Raw genomic sequence first — 6,075 nt, forward strand, 5'->3', positions numbered from 1 at the left:
TGTGGCACAGCGTTAAGGATTAGGTCCAGCAAACGCCTAATACTAGCTGCGCTGCCCAAAGGGAGTGCGAGAGAAGCGAGCAAGCAAGAGTGGATGCTTCTTCCTCCGGGGGCCCTACAAGGCCCAGCCCTTCATGCTGCGCCGACAAAAGAGGGAAGATTTATTTCTATAAAGTTATTTATATGCCACCTTTGGGGGCAAAAATCGTCGAAAGTGGCTCACATAATAAAAACACAAAAAATGCTATCAGTGCTTTTTCTTTTTTTGTAAAATTTTAGGTACTATTAGCCATGCCTTGATAAAGTGCTGTGGGTGCCACTGCCAGCATAAAATAGTTGCCAAGGGCAGCCAAAAAAGAGGTGCCAGTACCCTTTACAAATAAGTTCTATCACACACAAAAAAAGAGCCTCGAATACAATTACCTAAAATCAACAGTGGCAGTAGAAGTTTATCGTATACTGCGGGGCATTTGCTTTGTGGGTCTGTGTCAGGATCCCACCTCAGGCCACCTCCTGTCAGGTCCCTCCAGTCAGGATCCTGGTTTTTATTTGTTTTCTCACCAGCTCTAGCACAGATCTCACAAGATCCCACTGCTAGGCAGCACCACCAGCCACTCCCTATTTCATAATATTGCTTTGAGACTTTGCCTTAGTCTCCTTCTGGCTTATTGTTACTTTGTGTCTGGGTGCACTTGCAGGCCACAACCCCCCTGTTTCTTTGTGCCTATAAAGCATACAGCCCTGGGTTGCCCTGGATACTTGATGATACACTATTCATCTTTTCCAAATTCATCTTTTCCAAAACTTTAAACATAAAGTTCCAATTTAAATTATCAAAAGCCTTCTCCGCATCTAAAAAAACACAATGCTACTTGTTTATCACTATGTTGTTCCAGATATTCCAATACGTCCAACGCACTTCTAACATTGTCTCGCAAGTGTCTTTTAGGTAAAAAACCACTTTGGTCCTCATGGATAACTTTCTGCAAAATTAATTTCATTCTTTCTGCTAAAATCGTTGTAAATAACTTGTAATCATTATTTAATAAAGATATTGGCCGATATCTATTGAGAGAAAAAACAATAGTCACATTTCTCAAGGATTGGGATTCCTTTTTGAGTTTTTTGCGAGACACAGAAAATGAATTGGTGATACTGGGTTTTGACGATTAACTAGATTATTTAATTGAGAAAAAAGGAGACTAATTTATTAGAGAACGAGGTATCTTTATATGTATCTGTTACAGCTGATCGAAGATAGATCGGAAGTCATCTGTTTTTGCATTTTTTTTGTATGTTATTTGTATTTTATTTTCTTAAAAAAATAAAATATATACATAAAAAAGAGATCCCCTTTGCTATCTTCCTTAATATTGTAAAATGCAACACTGCTGAAGATCCTTTTTCTCATATACTTTAATAAAATGCAGTTCTGTGCCTAAGCAAACAAGCTTATAGGAGAAAAGGATTTTCTAACTATGAGAAAATAGTCCCCCCGGCTGCCACCACCACCATAAGGTCCTATCAGTATAGTGGATAAAGTTGATGGGCAGTAATAATGCAAGGATGCTAAATAAATAAAATTAGTGATCTGATTGCCTTTAATTTTGGGGGGTAGTCTGTTGATATTTTTATGCACAGATTTTTCTGGCCCCAATTCATAGTGGAGATGTATTCATCAAATTCTTGTTTGTAGCAGATTAGCAACCCTGCAGAGTGGCTGCCACATTCTGTTTCTTTCTTTTACAAATTAGAAAGGCAAGAAGAATGCATGAATCCAAAGGCAACAGAGGGCATCTTCTGCAGAGCCTGACATGACGTGTGTGTTTGTGTGTTCTATGCAGCAAGCTACACAACCTGTTTCTATTTTACTGTTTTGCCACTGGGGCGGAATAGGATGAATACGGTGTAGGACACTTTTTTCTTTTCTGTAGGTTGGGTATCTGCTTAAAGACTGAGAATGGAGCACAGAGACAGGGTTTCAAGGCTTCTCAAAATTCTGCTCATACCATTGACTCAGCACAATATTGACCTCACTTTGTAGAACCAATGCAATCAGGCTTCAGGCCTGGTTTTATCAGTGAAATGGCTTTGGTTGTCTTACTGATTACCTTTATTGGGAAAGGGATAGAGGAAGCATGATCTTGTTAATTTCCCCTGATGTCCCAGCAGCTTTTGATACCATTAGCCATGGCATCTTCCTGACTCTGTGGTGTGGGAATTGGAGGCAGTGCTACGGTGGCTCTGCTTCTACCTACAGGGCTAGTTTCAGAGAGCAGCAGTGGGGGACTTCTTCTTAGCCTCATGGCAGATATGTTGTTTTGGCCAATAGGGTTTTACTTTGTCCCCCATGCCCTTTAACGTGTATGAAGCCATTGGGAGCAGTTATCAGGGAATTTGGGGTGAGGTGCCATCAGTATGCTGATGACATTCAGCTCTATTTCTCCCTATTGTTTGTTAGGTGAAACTCGCTAGGTACTTGTCCAGCGCTTGGAGGCAATAATGGGCTGGATGAGCCCCCCCCCCCCAAAAAAAAAGCTGAATCCCAACAAGACAGAGGTGCTGTGGATTGGTAGTTCCTTGTCTAGGAAATAGGAAGATGGTCTGTTCTGGAGGGGGTTGTATTCTCCCTGAAGAATCAGGTGTGTAATTTGGGGATACTCCTTGATTCCACTTTGTTGCTGGACGCTCAGTTGACCTTGGCGGCAGGGAGTGCCTATTTCTACCTATGGCTGGCTTACCAGGTCCAGCTGTTCCTGGATAGCCTGACTGCAGTAAGCCATGCTCTAGTAACCTCTTGTTTAGTCTATTGTAACACATTCTATCTGGGGCTGCTCTTGAAAACAGTTTGGAGATTGCAGCTAGTGTAAGATGTAGCTGCTAGAGAGTTCTGAAGAACTTGATGGCTTGGAACCACGTGATGTCAGCTTTGAAATATCTGTGTTTGCTGCCTGTTTTCTACTGAGTCTAATTGAAGATTATAGTTTTGACATATATAGCCCTGAACAGTTTGGGGGCCAGTTACCTGAAGGACCACTTTCTCCCATATTGTCCTGTCTATGCTTTGAAATTTACAGGGTGGGCCCCTCGGTAATACCATCATGTGTGAAAGTCCATAGGTCTAGAAACCGATGGAAGACTTTCTCAGCAATGGCACACCAAGTTATAGAACACTTGCCCCCTGACCTTTGGCTAGCTACACTGTCTATGCTTCATACCAATTAAAAACCTTCTTTCACCAAACTTTATGAGGTCTACATGTTTTGGAGAAGTGGCCAGTCCTGTAGGAAGGACAAATGGAGTGCAGTTTTTACCAAGGTGGATTCTATTTTTAATTCTGATTATTTTAATTATGTTTTGTATGTACTATATTGTTGTTTTCTGCCCTGGGGTCTCTGACAAAGGGCAAGATATAAATAAACATAATAAATAATAATTGTTATACTTGTTGCCTCCGAGGCAAATCTTAACAGCAATTTTAAAACTAGTTTATTGTGGCATGAGCTTTTGTAGGCAAAAGCCTACTTAATATGATGCATGAAGTGAACAGAGGTGGTATGTATAGATCCATAGATTGCACACTGTAATATAATCTTCCACATTCCCAACTTGCCAAAGCTGCAGGCAGGCAGGCAATCAAGCCAGTGACTCAGTAAAGGTTCAGTAGTGCTTCAAGCAGTTTCTGAGAAGCTCTGTCTGCACCAGAGTGATGTTTCTCAGACTGATGAGCCAGTCCAGAGTTCACACTTATAAAAGCCTAGATGGGATTCTGTTGGTTCCTCATTGTACTCGTTCCAGGCTGTGCTACAATTACACCTTCAGACCACCTGCAGTTGTGTGCTGCAGAGTTAAAGCCAGCAAGATAGCCAGGCTGCTTGTTTGCAGGCTTCCTAGTGGCATGGAGCCCCATTGCCAGCCTCTAATGTGAGGCTTCTAGTCCCTTACACTGCTTTCCAAAGCATCAGAAAATTTCAGAGCAGAAAATCAACAGGGTGAGTTTCCATTGTGTCAATAGAACATACACAAATATACAAGTTGAGAAGATGGGAAGTAAGCATGCAAGTAAATAGTACCCTAGCTGTATAGCATCTGCCCCACAAAGTCATGCCACACCATTATAGCTCCTCATGTACTGAAAAACGTGAATAAAATGAAGTTGTTGCTATTGTTCTTGGTTGCCCTCACATCACTGTTGACTCTCTGACAGATATTCCCATGCAGTTGTCTACCTAGGCAATAGCTGTTGTTTTTTATTTATTTAACAAGATTTATATGCCACTTGATCATCAAAACCCCTAAGTGGTTTTTGCTTCTAGGCCTTTGAAGCAAGACAGACTTTGCCTGTTTCCTAAGTTGTCTCACTTTTTCTACATCTTTTACCGGTTAACCCTCCAGTTAACTAATTGTCTCTCTTATGGTGTATTATTCTCCCGGTCTTCTTTTCACTTGTCATGTCTCATCTATATAGTAACATAGGTTCTCTGATCATTTCTTATCTGTGTTTTGCACAGTGCTAACTGCTGGCCCTAAATCATTGTTAGATAGCAGTAGTAAGGTGTAGTGGCCATCTTTTGGACTTCTGTCCAGGTAGAATGCATATGGAATACAAGCAAAAGAGCAGGCAACTTTTCATCTGCAATGCCCTCAGGGAATTTTATATGTTTTGGGCAACTTGTCAGAACAAGTTTTTTTAATAGAGTTGGAAGCTTTTGCTATCTTCAGATAATTTGCTAATAGCTTTCTTTTCCCTTAAGCAAAATGACACATGTATAGGGAAACTTCGAGTCAGTTTGACTCTACTCATGGTAGTTGGTGAGTCACCTCACCTATAATTAAGGAACTGGTTCTTGAGAGGTATCTGTCTAAGCATACTTTTATATTGCACAACTAATTTGAAACTATTTTGGTGGAGATCCTTGCATATTAGAATCTCATCTGAAAATATGTGTGGTTTTAATTAATAGAAGCACCATAAATATAAAGCCACACCCAAAGTTTGTTTTTCTGAGCATTTCCTTCAGCACCACCAAAACCAACCTTAGATGTTCCCTTTGGTGATCTCACAATGTATTTCAGTGCATCCACAGCTGGGCAAAGTGCGATTTTATGTTGGATTTCACCCACATCCCTTGTATTATTCATGGATTGGAACAATCCAGATTCAATAATAAAAGAAGTGCTGGCTGGTATTTGGATGAGGAGGGCATCATGTGGATGCGGTGAAAAACATGCAGGCACAAGTGTCTCTGAATCCACATTAAACTCCCATGTGGATGCACCTGGAGAGAGAAATAAAGAGGAAGAGAGAAAGCAAGAAAGGAAGGAGGAAAGTAGAGGGGTGGGGTGGGGTGGGTGGGGGGATGCATCCAGGTGGAAGGGAATACTCCCAAACCTTCCTTGACCTGCTGTAATCTTTGCTGATTATTTTTATTATTATGCTGATATCCCACCCTTTCCTCCAAGGAGCTTACAGTGGAATACATAGTTTTCTCCCTATTTTATCCTCACAGCAATGCTGTGTGGTAGGTTAGGCTGAGAGACAGAGACTGTCCAAAGGTCACCCATTGAGCTTCATGGGTGAGTGGAGTTTTGAATTCAGTTCTTCCAGGCAGAGCTTGGAAAAGTTACTTTTTTTGAACTACAACTCCCATCAGCCCCAGCCAGCATGGCCACTGGAGTGGGCTGATGGGAGTTGTAGTTCAAAAAAGTAACTTTTCCAAGCTCTGCTTCCAGGTTCTAGTTCAGCACTTTGGCCGCTACACAACACTGGCTCTCAATTACTGCTTAGGATCATGGGATTTCAGCAGGATGGCACTTGAAGTTATTTCAAGTAGCGTTTGCAAGCACAGCCACCAAAGTAGTCATGGGGAGCCTCAGGCCTGGGAGCCAAATGCAGGTCTCCAGGCCTCTCTGTCTGGCCCTTAGGCCTCTCCCCAGGCCACATGTCCTGAGCCACACCCCTCACCAGTCAGGCTGCACTGTCCGTTGAGTGCTTTTGCCTGGCTGGCATGTGTTCTTGAACTCTGAAAATGCTTTTTGCTTGCCTGTGTGGAGGATATCAAGGAGTATATGAGCA

The sequence above is a fragment of the Rhineura floridana genome, chromosome 5 (genome assembly GCF_030035675.1).
Source record: "Rhineura floridana isolate rRhiFlo1 chromosome 5, rRhiFlo1.hap2, whole genome shotgun sequence".
NCBI lineage: Eukaryota > Metazoa > Chordata > Lepidosauria > Squamata > Rhineuridae > Rhineura > Rhineura floridana.